Below are 19,400 nucleotides of genomic sequence, written 5' to 3' on the forward strand. Positions count from 1 at the left end.
TTTTTAACAAGTATTCCTTAATTTAACATTCATACATCGTTTTAGTTTCTTAATATACAATTATTACCAAAAAGTGAGAGAGAAGCCTGGCCCGACCCGAACGTAATAAGGGGTTGGGTCAGGTTCGGGCTTAAGATCTTACCTCTAACATGCACGCATACAGTGGGGCAAATAAGTATTTAGTCAACCACTAATTGTGCAAGTTCTCCCACTTGAAAATATTAGAGAGGCCTGTAATTGTCAACATGGTTAAACCTCAACCATGAGAGACAGAATGTAGAAAAAAATCCCCAGAAAATCACATTGTTTGATTTTTAAATAATTTATTTGCAAATCATGGTGGAAAATAAGTATTTGGTCAATACCAAAAGTTCATCTCAATACTTTGTTATGTACCCTTTGTTGGCAATAACTGAGGCCAAACGTTTTCTGTAACTCTCCACAAGCTTTTCACACACTGTTGCTGATATTTTGGCCCATTCCTCCATGCAGATCTCCTCTAGAGCAGTGATGTTTTGGGGCTGTCGTTGGGCAACACAGACTTTCAACTCCCTCCGCAGTTTTCTATGGGGTTGAGACCTGGAGACTGGCTAGGCCACTCCAGGACCTTGAAATGCTTCTTACGAAGCCACTCCTTTGTTGACCTGGCTTTGTGTTTGGGATCATTTTCATGCTGAAAGACCCAACCACATCTCATCTTCAATGCTCTTGCTGATGGAAGGAGATTTTCACTCAAAATCTCTCGATACATGGCCCCATTCATTCTTTCCTTTACACAGATCAGTCGTCCTGGTCCCTTTGCAGAAAAACACCCCCAAACCATGATGTTTCCACTCCCATGCTTCACAGTGGGTATGGTGCAATTCAGTATTCTTTTTCCTCCAAACAAGAGAACCTGTGTTTCTACAAAAAAGTTCTATTTTGGTTTCATCTGACCATAACACATTCTCCCTGTCCTCTTCTGGATCATCTAAATGCTCTCTAGCAAACCGCAGACGGGCCTGGACGTGTACTTTTTTCAGCAGGGGGACACGTCTGGCAGTGCAGGATTTGAGTCCCTGGCGGCGCATTGTGTTACTGATAGTAGTCTTTGTTACTGTGGTCCCAGCTCTTTGTAGGTCATTCACTAGGTCCCCCCGTGTGGTTCTGGGATTTTTGCTCCCCGTTCTTGTTATCATTTTGACGCCACGGGGTGAGGAGGAAGTTGAAAGTCCGTGTCGCCCAACGACAGCCCCAAAACATCACTGCTCTAGAGGCGATCTGCATGGAGGAATGGGCCAAAATACCAGCAACAGTGTGTGAAAAGCTTGTGAAGAGTTACAGAAAACATTTGGCCTCAGTTATTGCCAACAAAGGGTACATAACAAAGTATTGAGATGAACTTTTGGTATTGACCAAATACTTATTTTCCACCATGATTTGCAAATAAATTATTTAAAAATCAAACAATGTGATTTTCTGGGATTTTTTTCCCACATTCTGTCTCTCATGGTTGAGGTTTACCCATGTTGACAATTACAGGCCTCTCTAATATTTTCAAGTGGGAGAACTAGCACGATAAGTGGTTGACTAAATACTTATTTCCCCCACTGTACACATACATAGTATAGCACTTCTAACAAAGTAAATAATGTTAAGAAAAGTTGGACCGAAGGGTCAGTGGTTCTATTCCCGGCTGCGACTGGCCGCTTTTGAAGTGCCCTTGGGCAAAGCAATGAACCCTAATTTGCCCACAATGTAATGGCAGCAGCACTGTTGGTGTGTGTGAATGTGTGCGTGAAATGGGTAAATGTGTGCTAATGTAAAGCGCTTTGGGCATGCTAACCATGTAGTTAAATGCGCTATATAACTACTGTCCATTTACCATAATTTATTGAACTGTACTGTGTTTGATTGTAACCCTGTTGTTCTGTCTTATGTCTTCTAGTGTCTTTCTGTTCTGTTACTTGTCTAGGGACTGCGGATGTAAATGAGCATTATTGCTATAATTCATCACATTTACGTCTTTTAGATGTGTCGACCTAGAATAGAATAGTTTTCACTGTCCCTATCAAATAGTTTGGAGACCCCTGCTTTAATTCATTCACTACGAAAGACAAAAAAAAGTCTTTTATGATCATGATGTTCAACTGCTCATTACTAAAAAAAATTAAAGAGTAGAAACAAACGTTTTTTTTATGATGAAAGATAAGAATCGAATCTTTCTTTTTATAAGTCCTGGTTCATATAGCCATGGAACACAATATTACGCGAAGCTTCAAAGATGGGGATGTCTTGTAAAAAATTGACGGGAGTGAATGAGTTATAAGTAGGGTTGTTCCGATCATGTTTTTTTGCTCCCGATCCAATCCCGATCGTTTTAGTTTGAGTATCTGCCGATCCCGATATTTCCCGATCCGATTGCTTTTTTTTTTTGCGATTCAATTATAATCATTCCCGATAATGTTTCCCGATCATATACATTTTGGCAATGCATTAAGAAAAAAATGAATAAAACTCGGACGAATATATACATTCAACATACAGTGCATAAGTACTCTATTTGTTTATTATGACAATAAATCCTCAAGATGGCATTTACATTATTAACATTCTTTCTGTGAGAGGTATCCACGGATAGAAAGACTTGTAATTCTTAAAGGAGAAATGTGACTTTGTGTATTGTGACTAAATATTGCCATCTAGTGTATTTGTTGAGCTTTCAGTAAATGATACTGTAGCCATTTAACTGTTCTGCCCAAATGCATGATGGGAAGTGAACCATGACTATGCGTAGTGGCACCAATTGATATATCTTCTCTGCGTTGGGAAATAAAATAGGGTGTTAAGAAAAAGATCAACTACTATCTATCTTCCCCACAATTGCTTCCCACGATATTTCTAATTATTGAGAGAGGGATTGTAAGGCTTTAGCCATTTAAAAAAAAGGCTCCAATGGCTGCCAAAATTCACTCTACTCATTTTACGCTGCCTTTTAGCTCTATATACAGGTAAAACGGTGCTATTATAGATTGACCGCGACAATGCGTGAGTGGGTCGTGCAGCGCATGCGTTAATTGCGTTAAATATTTTAACGTGATTCATTAAAAAAAATTAATTACCGCCGTTTACGCGATAAATTTGATAGCCCTTCTTTCAGCCAAAACTAAAGACTCTGGATGAGTGTAAGACATTTTGTCTGTAACGTTAAATAAATTAGAAAACGATTTAATTAAAAAATACATATATATTTAAAAAAGGCATGTCCGATATTTTTTTGCCTATTCCGATACTTTGAAAATGACGTGATCTGACCCGATCGATCGGCATTCCGATTGATCGGGACATCTTTAGTTATAAGGTGACTTAATGGAGCTGAAGAAGGCCAAAGTTGAAAGGTTTAACTTATTTAAATCTGGCTGCCATAGACAGCAATAAAAAGGGTTAAATCCAATGTTATGAATTTGTTGTAGAATTTGAAAGTGGGAATTCAGTGGAGGTATCGAAAACAAACCTGCTGCTTGTCATGAAGTAAGTTGACTGAGCTTACTGCCGTTAAACAGTGCTCGTATCTAAATTTTTGGCTGACAAATCAAAGGAAAAAAATTAGTCGTTGACTTGAGCCCATGTCTCAGGTCCCTTGTATTTCAAGGGAGCAGTGTACCAGTATTTGTCAGAAGTGTGTTGTTTTATTAAACCAAGTGAAATAATACACTTGAATGATTGTAATGAAAAAAATCAATGATTGACAATATAAAATACATTCGTCAGAAACCACAATCATTAGTAATTGCAGTCGACAAACATGCTTCCGTGGGTGTGCCCAACTTCAATAGCTAGCGGTCTGGAGCTAACGTGTGCTTTCACTTCACCACTGTTTCTTTCCAACAGCTAGCGCCACCACATCAGACGTGTGGTAGTTAAGAAAGTGAAACACATTATTAGACTGTGTCACAGGGCGAGTGACGCTACTGGAAAGAGGGACCAACACCCTGACAGCCAGTCAGAACCTCCACAACGAACTAACTTGCCTGAAATACTTCTCCGAAGCCTCACCCAGCCGGTACTTTGAGCATTTCTTTCCACGTGTCTTTTCGTCACTGCGCTTCAAGTGTGGTCAGATTGAAACAAAACAAAGCCTCCTTTTACAGTAGCCACCTATATAAACTGTTTGGTGCAGTGTTTGGTTTGGAGAAGTGGAGCTCTGTCTTCTAGCAGAGTCACTATGCAGCTCATAAATGTTTTACAAAGAGTTTGATCAGAACTCGTCGCAAAGGCTGACACTTAAAGGGAGAACGGCAGCACAAACTTCACAACGGTTCGTTTCATCAATGCTTCAACACAAAACTGTTATTTTCGTATGTATGCAATGCAAAAGTGCTTTTTGAAACTTTATGGCTACTGAAGTTGCAGTCACTCACGCTCACTTTGTGTGTTGTCGCAGTTGAGTGACAACCGTGGAAAGTTTTCAAATTAGCCACGTGCGACTCATGCTCATCACAGGACAGGAGAAAAAAACTAATAACTCTTTGGCTGCAACATAACAGAACAAAATTGATAACTAATCCATAAAGAGTACTACGGCTAGAAAGACGTGTAGTTCTTAAAAGATAAATGTTAGTACAAGTTATATGAATCTGATATTAAAACCCCTCTTAATGTTTTCGTTTTAATTAATTATTAATTAATTCAATTAAAATGACCTAGTAGCTCATCATTGTTGTTGACGTCGAAGGGCAGTGTCATCATGTGAGTACGCTGCCCTACTTGAAGTGTCACTTTTTAACTATGTAAGGTAGTGATTTAAATACACAACAAGGGGTCAATGGTGAGTTTTAAACAGTTAGAGATCAAGCCAATAAGTGCGTTTTGTCCCTTCACTGACGCCGTAGTTTCCTTTTTACGGCGGGTCCATTGTGCCTTACGTTCATTTTGTATGTTGTCTTCACAACATACAAGACTTCTGATAATGGCTCCCAGCATCATAGTTTGCATATTGTGACTAAATATTATCATCCAGTGTATTTGTTGAGCTAAACAAGTTGCTAAAATGTTTAAATAGAGTTTGACAAAAGTCTGAGTAAGTTTTATGTGTATTTTGCATATCTATTTTGATTGTGAATTCGTGAATGCTAGTTCTCTTTGCATTGTTGTTTAACTGTGTGGGAATAGGGCCTCATAAATAGAGATTGAAGCACTTTTTGTGAAAATTATTTTTGAGAGATATGAATTTTTTTTTTGTAATTTCACAACATGATACATATATTAAATTACTGTATGTTGTGAAGGAGGAATTGCCGATGCTTCTACCGATAAACGGCGCGGTCCGAGCTACGAATCTGAACGGCTGTGTCCACTAACCTTTCTCTGCCTCTTAGCTCTCAATGTGCAAAATAATGCGTCATTATAATCTGTTGGGCAGAAAATGATACGACTAGCTAGCAATCAAAGTTTAATCCAGTTATTTGTTTTCCGTGTCGCTTATTCACTGGCAAGCAAGCTTCGGGAGCAACATCTGATTAAGTATGGTAAATCTGAGAACACCGCCAGGATGATCAACAATCTGGACATCTGCGTTTACGTGACAAAAATAAGGAAAGGCAGCATACTCTCACAGAGCCCCTTAGACGTCTCGGTAGAAGAAAGCTGCATCAACGTTTTCGTGTGCTGTTATACACGGGCTATCAGAAAAATAAACTGCTGTGTTTTACTGTATACACTAATCATATGGAAAGCACACAACAGCTCTGGATGCTAACTATCTCCATAATAATAATGGAATAAATTGGATCACACAATAGTTTACCGTGAATATCCACAAACAGTTTTTGACATAAAACAGTGCTATCACAAGCGAACTTGACACATGAACGCTACTTGTTTCATCCCGTCTTTCCTGTTCATTTTGCTTTTGCTGTCCTTCTCATTAATGTTCCACTCGGGTTCCAATTGGAAGGGCAGAACTGATGACATGTTTATGTAGTAAAAGAGTGACACTGTGGAATTCCGGCAGAGTGCTCATGTGACGTCACCGCCCTGTAACGTCTAGAACAATGGCGACCTACTAGTTAAAATAACTTTACAAATTTTATTAAAACAGAAAAAGAGGGGTTTTAATATCAAATTATTACCTAATTAGCCCGAATATAAGACGGTGTTTTTTTGCATTGAAATAAGACTGAAAAAGTGGGGGTCGTCTTATATTCGCGGTCTAGACATTATACCCATTCACGACGCTAGATGGCGCCAGATATCATTGAAGCGATGTTCTGTCATGACAAATCTCAGCTACTCTCAAGTTTAACCAGTTTGCATTATTTTATTGCAATGTTTTTCCTTATTCAGATTTGTTTCAAGACTACAGTTAGTTAGACTTCAATTTGATGGTTAATGCAGTTATTGCAATTTTGTTGTTTTGTCACAATAGATTGGTTTATTTACAATTCAAAAACCAGAAGCCATTCATTTACGAATGTGATTGCACTTTTACATATTTAAATGTTCAGAAATTAAGATTTGAATGAAGCAAAATAAAATACTTTTTCACTCAAAAATATTGTTCTGATCATTTGTTTCTGATGTACTATAATTACCGTAATTTCCGGAATATAACGCACACTTTTTTTTCCCCAAAATCAACTTGAAAATCACGGTGCGCATTATAAACGGGTACATGGATGGAGACAGAAATATATAAACCGATTTTTTTTTATTGACACGGCCACGTTGTGTTGAAGAAACGTATGCGGCGACCCATTGCCGACCATTACGGTACGTGATGTCACCATTTTGTTTCAGTAATACTTCACTCTAATCGGCCGAATGATTTCGTCTGTGTTAAATTCTGCTTTTTCATAAAGCACTCTTCATAAAGCACAGAATTTAGTTTCTTGAACTCATTTGAGTAAACTTTTATTGCAGCTCCGCAACTCGGACCATAACAAACGTAAGCACACAGACTTCCTGTGTCTGTCAACTATATCTGTCCCTCGGGAAACTCTAACCCAAATAACAGTAGTTCCTATTGTTACTGTCGTGTCGACAGCGATGAGATCTCACGGATTTCCAACTTAAACCTTCTCACTTTCATTTTACCGTATCAATCCATGGAAGAAACATTTATTCATCATGATGAAACGAGCAAGTTATACAGCAGCCTTTAAAAGAAAAGTCACATCTGTTTTGTTTTCTCCTAGATTCTGGTAAGTTGGAGAAGTTGTCAAATCATATTATTACCGTAAATATTGTCAGTTTATGGTAATGTTTTGAACTACCAATGTGCTATGCTTGTGCTGTGTTTCACCAGTCAGTAAAATGACATTTCTGTATCTGTACACGAGCTCTGTTTTCTTGTATTCTTCTATTTATTGGTGCTAAAATTAGGGTGCGCGTTAAAAACGGGTACAATAATTTTTCCTAGATTTTACAAGTAAATTTGGGGTGCGCATTATACACGGGTGCGCCTTATATTCGGGAAATTACAGTATTTTCTGTATAAAAATTAATTTGGTGTTCAAAAAGTCTTTTTTCAAAACTTGAGTCTTGAAAAAGAGGGGCTCGTCTTATAATCAGGGTCGTCTTATATTCGGGCCAATATGGTATTTAAATGTTCAGATATTAAGATTTGAATGAGGCAAAATAACATGCTTTTTCTCTCAAATATATTGTTATATTCATTTGTTTCGGATGTACTACTTTAATTATTTTCTGTATAAAAATTAATTTGGTGTTCAAAAAGTCTTTTTTCAAAACTTGAGTCTTGAAAAAGAGGGGCTCGTCTTATAATCAGGGTCGTCTTATATTCGGGCCAATATGGTATTTAAATGTTCAGATATTAAGATTTGAATGAGGCAAAATAACATGCTTTTTCTCTCAAATATATTGTTATATTCATTTGTTTCGGATGTACTACTTTAATTATTTTCTGTATAAAAATTCATTTGGTGTTCAAAAAGTCTTTTTTCAAACTTGAGTCTTGAAAAAGACGGGGTCGTCTTATAATCAGGGCTGTCTTATATTCGGGCCAATACGGTATAACTCGTACTAACACTTATAAGAAGTACATGTCCTTCTATTCATGGTACCCTTTAAACGTTTACCCATATAACACAAGGCTGTTGATCCTTGGTTCAATTACACAAAATGAGGGACGTGTTCTGAAGAGAAAATTTTAAATGACAGTTCTGCTTACAAATGGTGATACTTTTTTTAAGCTTTCCATCCTCAATTTCAAATTACATTTAGTATTCAAAGGTTGCCAGCACTTTTGTCAATAAAAAAACCCACAAGTAAAGCCCTTTAAAGGTTGCTTGGCCTTTTGTGGCCACCTAGTAATAATAGCTCTGGCTTCATACAAATATACCCTCTATCGCCAATCATCTGCTTAAAACATTAGGAGCATAATCCAAGGTTGTCATCACTCGGTTCAATAAAACAAAGTTAAGGCGATTGCTTTTCTTTTCAGCACATAGCAGTGAATCATTTATAATCAAAATACTTTGTGCTGCAGTTCAAGATGATTCAAAATGTTCTGGATCAAGCTGACTCATCATAATTAGCATAAAGCCTTCGAGTTTATTCCTCTGCTAACCTTAGTTTTTCTTTAGCTTTTGTGTTACAATAAAGAAACAAGGATTTACTGTCAAAGTATCATAATTTTCGGACTGTAAGTCACATCTGACTATAAGCAGCCACCTACCAAATTTGACACGAAAATGGCATTTGTTTGTAGATAAGTCGCACTGCACAACAAGCAGCCGTTGTCCGCACTGTATTATGGGATATTTACGCTAAAAGATATTAACCAGTAACACTTTATTTGACAGCGGCATCATACGACTGTCATAATGAACCACCATGAAGATTTGAACCAATTGGCTGCAAAGCTTCATTGCTTCAAGAAGCTTCATATGGCCATCGCTGCTCCCTTCGGGGAGACAGTTGACCTCTGCTGCCACCTGCTGTCAAAACTGTTGCAATCCAACATGCCTCCTAGCATGCATTGCAATGCTACAGATGGACATAACAATCAAAATTCAGGTTCTGTGCTAATTATTTCTTTAGTTACTGTTCCAGTTGTCTCATGAATTGCTAGTTAATGTATTTGGTAACACTTTATTTGACAGTGGCGCCAATAGACTGTCAGTAGACAATCATAATTATGGCGTGAGTATTAATGAATGCTTATAACAGATGTCATTTAGTGTTGTCCAGCAAATTATCTTACTTTTGAATGGACGTAAAAGATCCGAGCTGGACATAAATGGAGTTAGTGACATAATTTGACACATGATACTTAAAGACATCTGTCATAAGCAATCAGTAATGCCCGTAATAGTGTCATGTCATAATTATGTTGATCTTACGACAGTCTTAAGACGCCGCTGTCAAATAAAGTGTTACCTATTAACCCAAATAAATCAATAAAGACACCACACCCGACTATAAGCCGCAGGATTCAAAATGAAGTAAAAAAGTAGTGGCTTATCGTCTGAAAATTACGGTAGTAAGACTCCAGCATCATATAAGCATCTTGAAATGGATCATGTTCAACCTGTGTCTTAAAAACCTTCATTAAAAGGGAACCATTAACCGTCATCATTAAGACCATGTGTATCCCTACTCCTGCTTACTGTTTTACTACCACAGCAAAAACAAAAATAACTCATTAAAACAACAAAGCTAGTAGTATTTGCCCAACTTCAGTCCTCCAAGCACTCAATTGCACTCCTTAACCCCCCCCCCCCCCCCCCCCCAAAAAAAAAAAAAAAAATCAAGAGTACAAGTCTCCTGGTGAACATGTGTGCATAATACATTCCAGGTTAATTTTTCACTGTACGCCACCTTGTAACAGAGGCCTTTCATTTCTAACGTGTTGGTTTTGATCCGCCATAGGTGTAGTGGGAGGAAGTATGATGCATCCCAGAATATGATAATGTTCTCAAAACACTCATGTAACACATCACACATGTGAAAACCCTCTCAAGATCCCGTTGCGAATCTCATGTAAATTAATTCTGGCCCTTAGTTATGAATATATTTACACTTGTTTATCAGAATTTCAATGAGCTTGAGCATTCTAATTCCACAGGCCAAATGAAACAGGCCAAATGAAACGACTTGTATAGTATATATTTCTGTCTCCTAATGAAGGCTGTACCTTAAAACGCCGCTGAATTCCCAATAATCCCGCCGAAGGCGCTCGATACCATCCAGCTGGCGTTCAGATGTTCTAAAGATGGTCGTGAAATAAGGCCAATGGAAATAAACGGGATAATCTGGAGAACTGTGCAGTGGCACGGATTGCACGCAAAAACATTCCTAGCTGTGCAGCTTTCAATAAGTCAGTTTGCACTGGAAAAATAGTGCGATTGTGAACAAGGGTCTTAGATCTAGTAGCCAAAACATGCTCTTAAGTCAAGTGGTGATGAAAATCATTGGTAACCTTTCAAAGAATGTTTTTTTTGTGTAATATTACTGTGTTTTGTTTCTTCTAGCTTCACAACAAGCAAAGCTTTTATCTTTTATCGTGTTAAGGGGACATTAGTGTTTGAATGGACTGGCAAAACAACAACTAAACCTCACCAACTGATTACAACATTCACAAAAAATAAGGGACTATTTTACTTAACGGTATTTGGGGTTTTACCACTATGGCTGAAAATCACTGGAAATTGATTCTCTTGTCAAAACATTTTCTTTAGAACTAACTGAATGGTTAATACATGAATGAAATCAAGATACTCGATCATAGATATCCCCAAAATAGCATTCAAATATGACTGCCTCATGGCTGCTAATGGTATAAATTGATGACATTTGGGTAATTTAATTGGCAAGTTGTAAAATATTTAGTTAATCTTTGGATATCATGTTACAAAACCAAAAACTCACAAAGTGATGGAATCTTACCTTGAAAAAGCCTTAGGTTGGGCCACTTTAAAGTCAAAATACCACTGCCAACTTTTGATTTAGTGAGTTCTTGGTGCATTCCTGCCCATAAATCCATTTTAATGCCCAAGGAAAGGTTTTCAATTTTGATAAGCCCTGTAGCCGTGCACACCCACCTCTTCCACAAAACAGGAATCTTTACGCTAACCCCTAAATAGGATAATTGACTTTTTTTTTTTTTTTGTAACTAAAACCAAAAACATGAATCCTGCCCTCCACCTACTGTACGTGTACAGTATTGTACATCACATTTTGGGTCATGTTGGCCACCATATTAACATATGGAAAACAAGTGAGTTCAAGGAGATAAGCTCCCCGATGCATCTCTTTTTACGGCAGTCACTCGTCTTCCAAGAAAATTAAGTCAAAAAACCACAGAGCGAAAACAATGAAATGAAACTATCGGAGTCTGTCTGGCATGTTACACTGAATATACATATCAACTTCACTTGACCTGCATTGTAAAGAACAATACTTGGAAGTGGGAATAATGCAGGCTTACTAGTAAGACTGTAAAATACTACATGTGTTTGATTAGCAGAAGAACAGACGTCAGTGTGGTCAAGAAGAGAAGCTACTTTTGAGGAAAAAGTGTCAGGTTAAACATTTATTTATTTATTTTTTTCAAAAAACTGAATCTTATTTAATGTTGTGCATTGTTAAAATGTCAATACCAAGTAAAAATTATCGAATAAGTTTGAATGAAAATTAATATAGTATGAATAATTGGTTTCAGTCTTGTAAGCCTAATACAGTGATCCCTCGCTACTTCGTGCTTTAAACTTCACACTCTCAGTCCATCGTGGATTTTTTTTTTCAATAAAAAAAAAAAAAAAAATCAAGAAATAAATGCATGTAGTCTCTCACTCTCACTCCTGCCGCTTTTCTTGACCAGGCATTGACCCAAGTTGCTTATTAAAGTTAACTATGATTGACAGACATTAAGGTTTGATATTGCTAGAGATGCTTGAAAGCCAAAGCGCCGCATGCGTCAATCATTGTTGAACTTGTTAAACAGTTGCTGTGGCAACTCATTGTCTGTAAGTGAGGAGCTTGAGCGGATTAGATTTAATAAAGACAAGCATTTTTAAATTGTCAATACCAAGTAAAAATGATCGAATAAGTTCGAATGAAAATTAATATAGTATGAATAATTGGTTTCAGCCTTGTAAGCCTAATACAGTGATCCCTCGCTACTTCGTGCTTTAAACTTCACACTCTCAGTCCATCGTGGATTTTTTTTTTCAATCCAAAAAAAAAAAAAAAATCAAGAAATAAATGCATGTAATCTCTCACTCTCACTCCTGCCGCTTTTCTTGACCAGGCAGTGTACCGGAGTTGCTTATTAAAGTTAACGATGATTGACAGACATTAAGGTTTGATGTTGCCAACGATACTTGAAAGCCAAAGCGCCGCATGGGTCAATCATTGTTGAACTTGTTAAACAGTTGCTGTGGCAACTCATTGTCTGTAAGTGAGCAGCTTGAGCGGATTTGATTTAATAAAGCGTAACAAGCCTTTTTCTACTTTATTCTTAGGACAGTTACATGTTTAAAACATCATAATTATTACATTTGAAGTGCTTAAAAAACATTTATTAAAATATATATACATAAAAGTTTTTTTTTTTTTTCATAGTTTGGGAAAAAAAGTGAAACACCATGTCTTATATGTATCTCTTTCCACTGCTAAATTTGAATAAATACATTGAACACACAAAAAAATTACTGGGAAAAACTACTTTGCGGTTATTAACTTATCGCGGCGGGTTCTGGTCCCCATTAACCGCGAAAAACGAGGGATCACTGTATTCGTTTTCATGTTTTCAAAAACTTTTATTTCAATGCATCCCATCATTTATTTATTTAATTATATTTTGTATCAATAAGTAAAGTTATAAATTTAAATCAATGCTAATAAAAACAACATTTGACAATGGTGGCCGTTCAATTTATTTAAACTGGAACAACTGGCTGTGAATGCCCATCTTTCAGTGCCACTGACTGGGACAGAGAATGATTGCTGCCAGTCTCTCTCAGTCAAAATGGATTGGACGTCTACGTCTATCGCTGTCAATGGCAGGCAGGCAATGACTGCCCTATAAAGGATTAAGATCAGTGCTGCAAAGTTAACATGAAAGATGTCTGTTTCATTTCCTTCTCCAGTCATAAGATCAAATTACCCTATCTGTGTGCGTCACGACAAACTATGACATTTGTGAGAACATTTTGAGGCGGCGACACAGATCGGGCGCGGCAGGGTGGGGCGGTGCCACACTTGGTCGGATCTGTTGAATTTGGCAATAAAAACCCCAACTGCTCATCACCGCAGCATTCCTATGAAAATCCTCACTAAGGGAAAAAAAAAAATCACGCAGGAAATTTGTGCACTCAGCAATTTAGAACATTATTATTTATCTACATGTCACTCAAAAACGCCCTTATGCCCTTTTTTTGATGCACAAGAGCTTGTATTTTTCAAACTAGAAGGAAATATTTCACATGTGATGTGGGGCACCTGCTCATAGTTAATGCCGCGTTCCTCAATTCACAAAAGATTTTTTCAGCACAGAAAGAAACCCCCAAACCCCACCGCGTCTCGCCTACGCACTTTTCGGGGCCTCTACTTCCACATGAGCTCATCGCTGTTGTGTAATTCAGAAGTTGAGTTCAGATGGCGACCACCATCAATAGTTGATGGCCTGTCGTGGTGATGGCAAAACCGCCAAACCCCCGTGGGAGTCAGCCGTACGAGTTTACAATGCGGGATACGGTTCAAAACAGCTGTGCACTTTAATAAGTGGCTCAAATGGAATATTTGACCGTGTGTAGGTCCTACTTTAGTGTCCTTGTGTGACTTTTTGGCAAAATCCGACTGTTACTGTTGGAGCACTTAGCGCTTAGTAACTATAGGGCGCAGTTGTATTTTTAAAATAACTCTGGCAAAAAAAAATACATTTACATTGTGTTATTAAATATGCTGCTTTAGTTAGCAAGGCATCGAAAAATCCATGAACAGGAATACCACTGTCTGCATCTCGTATGCAAACACTTGACCGGCTGACACAGAGCCTTTGTTTTCACTGAATGACAGTGTTTACATGCTCGTACCACACAATGATACCAACAGACGCTCGATTTCCCTCTTGTGATCGAAGCACTACCACACAATGGACTGGAGTTAGCTGCTGTTGTTCTCTTTGTTGTCAATTAAGCGTTTTTTTTTTTTTTTTTGTATTGACAAATCAGGGCTACAAATAAGCTTTTTAAAAAATACGGTATATTCTGTGTATCTATATACATGGCGGAAAACACAGGCAAGGCTGAAAAATCAGTTTCTGTTCTTGCAACCCTCTTTAAAATAAACTGCTGTATTTTAAGCCAAAATAACTGTTTTGTTCTACGGAACAATATGTCTATAGGCTGCCATAGCAGTTCCATGGCACATAAAGCCCCCAAACTATTTTTTAATTTGTCCGTTTTACCCTGGAGACCCCCGTTTACAGACACCGCACAACCGCGTTTGTTTCAACCAAGCCATAAAAAGAAGGTAAGTAATTAAATTTATTATTCGAAATGTCTATCATTTTAGCTTACAATCATTAATTGATGTCTAATGTTTAGTTTAAAAATTTTTTTGCATATTTTAAACTTAAAAAAATTTCGTCACAATGAAAAAATATTGTCTGTAAATAGGTCATGGATAGCTACCTCATAACTACTGCTTAATTGTATTTTTTTTGTTACTGTCGTATTTTCCCCGATATTTTAGGTGATGAATAATCAAGCCAAACAAAGAAAATATAAAAAAAAAAAAAAAATGTTGAAAAGGGTAAATGTTTGAAAAAAAAAAATCTCGACCACTCCTTGATGTCTGCGTTTTTTTGTATTGCAACCCTTGTTATATCACTGTGTTTTACCCATAAAATACCCCAAAAGTCCAGCTGTGGCCATTCACAGCTGTGTCTTGACTCCCGATGAGACATGCTACACAGAGTTTTTGGATCGAAACGAGGTAAGTGCGCGATAATATCTCGTTAAAATCATGGTATCTTTAATTATGCTCTCTCATTCTCTCACCTCGAGTCAGGGTTTTAGGGTTTAAAAATGTCTTATTTAAAATGCCTTCCTGTTCAATTTTTTTCTTCCCCCAGAAAATTGAGATTTTAAGCTTTCCAATGATGTGTCACACATGCATATAGGACAATTTTGAAATTTGGCCAAATTGGGGTCTCAGAACGGAACTTCAAGTCACCTGAGTGTTCCGTGATATATACACTATATGACGGGTAAGCTTAAAATCTCCATTTTCTGGGGGAAGAAAAATTTTGAACAGGAGGGCATTTCGAAAAAAAAAAAAAAAGTTTTTTAAACAGCAAAACTCTCTGGAGGCGAGAGCACGTGAGAGCACAATTACAGATGCCATGACTTTAACAAGATATTATCGCGTACTTGCCTTGTTTCGATCCAAAAACTCCAAGTCGCATGTATCACTGACTGTCAAAACACAGCTGTGAATGGCCACAGCTGGATTTTTGGGGGGATTTTATGGGTGAAACATGGTAATATAACAAGGGTCGCGATGCAGAAATCGCAGACATCAAGGAGTGGTCTTTTTCATATATTTACCCTTTTAAACGTTTATTTATTTATTTTTATTTTTTTATTTTTCTTTGTTTGGATCGATTATCGGAGAAAATACGACAGTAACAAAAAAAAATACAATTAAGCGATTGTTATGAGGTAGACATCCGTGACTTTTTTACAGACGCCATTTTTTTCATTGTGACGTCATTTGTGTAAAAGTTTAAAATATGCGAGTGAATAATTTTTAAGTCTTTAAATTTTTTTTTTTTTTTTAAATGAATTATTAGACATCAATTAATGATTCTAAGCTAAAAATGACATTTTGAATAATGAATATAATTAATTACCTTCGTTTTATGGCTGTGTTAAAACAAAAGCGGTTGCGTGACGTCTGTAAACGGGGGTATTCAGGGTAAAACTGACAAATTAAAAATAGTTCGGGGGCTTAATGCGCCATGGATCTGCTACAGCAGCAGATAGACATATTGTTCTATCAAACTCAACAGTTGTTTTGGCTTAAAATACAGCAGTTTCTTCTCAATAGGAGCACAAGAGCAGAAACTGCTTTTTCAGTCTTGTCTGTGTTTTCCGCCATATTTATATTTGTATATACCGTAGTCATCCTTTGCTACTTCGCACTTCAAACATCGCACACGCAGTCCTTCGCGGTTTTTTTTTTCAGTTAAAAAACAAACGAACTATTTTATAGAGATGCCCCGATCCAATCACGTACAGCCTTTGACTCTCCCTCCTGCTGCTTTTCTTGCTCAGCAGGCAGCTGCAGATTGTTAAAATTAACGATGAGTGACAAGGATGCTACTTTGATCTTGCAAAAGAAGCTTAGGAGCGGTTCCTTTCAAAGGCGCCAAGTCATTTAGATTGTTAAACACTAGCGGTAGTGTGTTGTGTCAGCAGCGTGAGCGTCAAAGCGTGGGTGGATTTGAGAGGACTCACTCAATAAAACATTTTAGTGCTGCTATGATTAATCGATAAACTCAAGTAATTCGATTAGGAAAAAAGCTTCGAATCAAATTCTGCTGCGTCAAGTAGTCGTTTAATTAGAGTGCTGCTGTAATGTTTTGTTTTGAAAGTGCATTTAGTTTTATTGATTAGGACGGGATACACTGCCCTCTAGTGGCAACAGTGCATATAACATTACTCATTTAACATGGCTGAATCCAGCCAAACTGAATCCAAGTTTTTGTCTGAGCTAATGTTTTTTTTTGTAATTTAATGTAATGTATTCGTAATTTAGTTTATCGGTATACCGAGCTGTTTTTTTTGTGTGAATATGTGTTTGAACGGTTTGTTAACAGCATTGAAAAAAGTTAGCGTTTTATAGCATTTAAGCTAGCGGACTTTTGCTACACTGTAAATGCTAACATTCAAATTAATTAAATGTGATAAGTGAACTAAACTCAATTTTCATCAACCTGTTGTGAACACTACTTTTAAATAAGTAAGTAGTAATTTGGGGTTGGAGAACTTGCTTAACTTGATATATCCCAGTTAAGTCAAATTAGAAAAAATAATTTCTTGTACCCAGTGTCCTTTGGGCGTTCTATCAGACATGCGCAGATCTGCCCTGCCCACTTTCGCGCTCTTTCCAACACCTTTCTCAGTTATTTTCGCCATTGTGGGTTTACTTGTCCTCAGCACACTGATTTGGTAAGTACATATTTTACTCTTTTGTAAACCGTCGATTTGTCTTGTTGTAGTGTAGTAGCCTGTGTGCTGCCAGGGAGGAGAAGTGTCAATTACATCAAATATCACCGCTAGCAAGCATGCTATATGACCGTGACAGGAACCTCATCATTTTCAGAAACAAATGTAGACTACAGTTTATGGTAGACTCCCATTTTATGCCGGCCGGCGTTTTGAATTCTTGACAGACGGGGCTCGTAACGTTTTTAGGCGATGGGAGAGGTTTTTAAAACCGATTTAAAACAGTTACCGAGCGGTTTTAAGTTAGCTAGACCGAGGGGAGGTTCGCTTCCTGTTTTAAAAATAAAAACACTAATTCTATCGTTGGCGGGTGTTTTATTTTGTGAAACTAACAGGAAGTGCCTTAATCACTACGGCTAGCTTGAGTAGCGCCGAATTTGCACGTTGTGGATCTAAACGGCTACTTTCTCACGTAAAAATGTTAGAAATGTCGATAAAGTGATTTATTTACAGAGTTAGTGCTAGAATTAAGTCAGCTTCAGCCTTTCTATTTCGGCTCAGGTAAGAGCTAAATGCACAGTCAGACCTTATGTGCGCCAACGTAATCGGTTCTTGCGTTGGAGCAGGGGTCCCCAAACTACGGCCCGCGGGCCGGCCGGATACGGCCCGCCTCCACAATTGGTCCGGCCCCCTGAACCCCCCCAATAGTGTTATTATTTCCTGGCTTTTTTCTGTGAAGAACCCAGACAGGGTTATTTGGTTATTATCTATTTAATTAATTGTGTTATTATTATTCATTATTATATGATATTATATTATGTTATAATTATTTTTATTTTATTTTGTTCCAAGAAGAATTCAGAAAGGGTTATTTAATTATGGCTTTCTGAAAAACAATAATTTTTTTACATTTAGGCACTGCTGCAATCGTCACACTTTTTCTGTTACAAACTGACCCGGCCCCTCATCAGAGAAGGGAAAAGTCATGTGGCCTTCATAGGAAAAGGTTTGGGGACCCCTGCTTTAGAGTGTTTGTCATCTGCCCTTCCATTTGCTTTTCTTCATGTGCAGTGCTCCCCCTCCATGTTTGATCAAACTGCACTGATAATTTGAAATTGTTTTAAAATGCATTAATCGCAAAAATCAGAGGACTAGACCACATTTCCCCCTGTTATTTCACCACTTTAACTTTGGTCTAACCTAATATAGGAATACAGATAGAAAGAGTGCAGAGATCACACTCGACGCCATAACAACCTGGTGTGTTTAAGGTTGGTCATTTATGTGCCTATATTTTGAAATTGTTGCCTTAATTTTGTGTTCTTTTTCACCATCCCCCAATCAGGCTGAAGCAAATGGTCAAAAGTCCACACATACCTCAGTCTCAGCAATTACAGGTATGTTTCATACACTGATCAATGAATCATTTAATATTTGTATTTGTTTCATGGGTTGGGATAACAAACATGCATTAATGTTTTTACAGATGGATTAAGAAATTAATTGTACATCTCAATTTGAATGTTCAAAAATAATCAATTACGTTAATTTAAAAATAACTCATTGTTAAACATTTTAGTTTGTGAATATTAAAATAATTTATTGCAGATTTTAATTTGTGATTAAAAATAATTGGACATTTTAATTTGTGACTGTTAAGAAAAAATTTAACTTTTTTTTTTTTCTAACAAGTTCTCAATGCTGAAATTATCATGTCTTTTCAGGTCAACCAAAGCAGTATTCTCTAATGCAGTGGACTTGCAAGTACTGCACATTTTCTGCTGAAAAGAGCCTACTTGCTTAAGCATTACCGCTTAAAACATGGATACCACACTCGGACATCCCTACTCCCATGTCTTCATAAGGACTGCCTCTGCACATTTAAATCTTTTAATGCACTCAAAGTACACCTATCGACATGGCACTCTCAAAAAGATGCAGGCAAAAGTGGAGAAACTGCATTTGACCGTCAGTTGTGCAACTTTGTGGAGCCCTGCTCAGAAGCAGACTTCTTTACCCATTTGCGAGGACATCTTAAGCTGAGGCAAATGGTTACTTGCCCATATCAAGACTAACTTTCAGAGCAGTATTTATTCGACCTTCACTGCACACAAAAGCAAAGAAATGTGAAATGTGTTTGAGCCATAGTGTGGGTAGGACATTTGTGTCTAAATCATTCAATCCCAATAAAAGTTGCTTTAATTAAAAAAAACTTATTTT

The 19,400-nt window shown here is 37.3% G+C and overlaps 1 protein-coding gene across 1 annotated transcript in view; it reads right to left on the reverse strand.

Moving 5' to 3' along the window:
- Positions 1-19,400, reverse strand: part of cspg4 (chondroitin sulfate proteoglycan 4) — a 157,623-nt gene that overhangs the window by 104,808 nt on the left and 33,415 nt on the right. The window lies entirely within an intron of this gene.

The sequence above is a fragment of the Corythoichthys intestinalis genome, chromosome 5 (genome assembly GCF_030265065.1).
Source record: "Corythoichthys intestinalis isolate RoL2023-P3 chromosome 5, ASM3026506v1, whole genome shotgun sequence".
NCBI classification, from domain to species: domain Eukaryota; kingdom Metazoa; phylum Chordata; class Actinopteri; order Syngnathiformes; family Syngnathidae; genus Corythoichthys; species Corythoichthys intestinalis.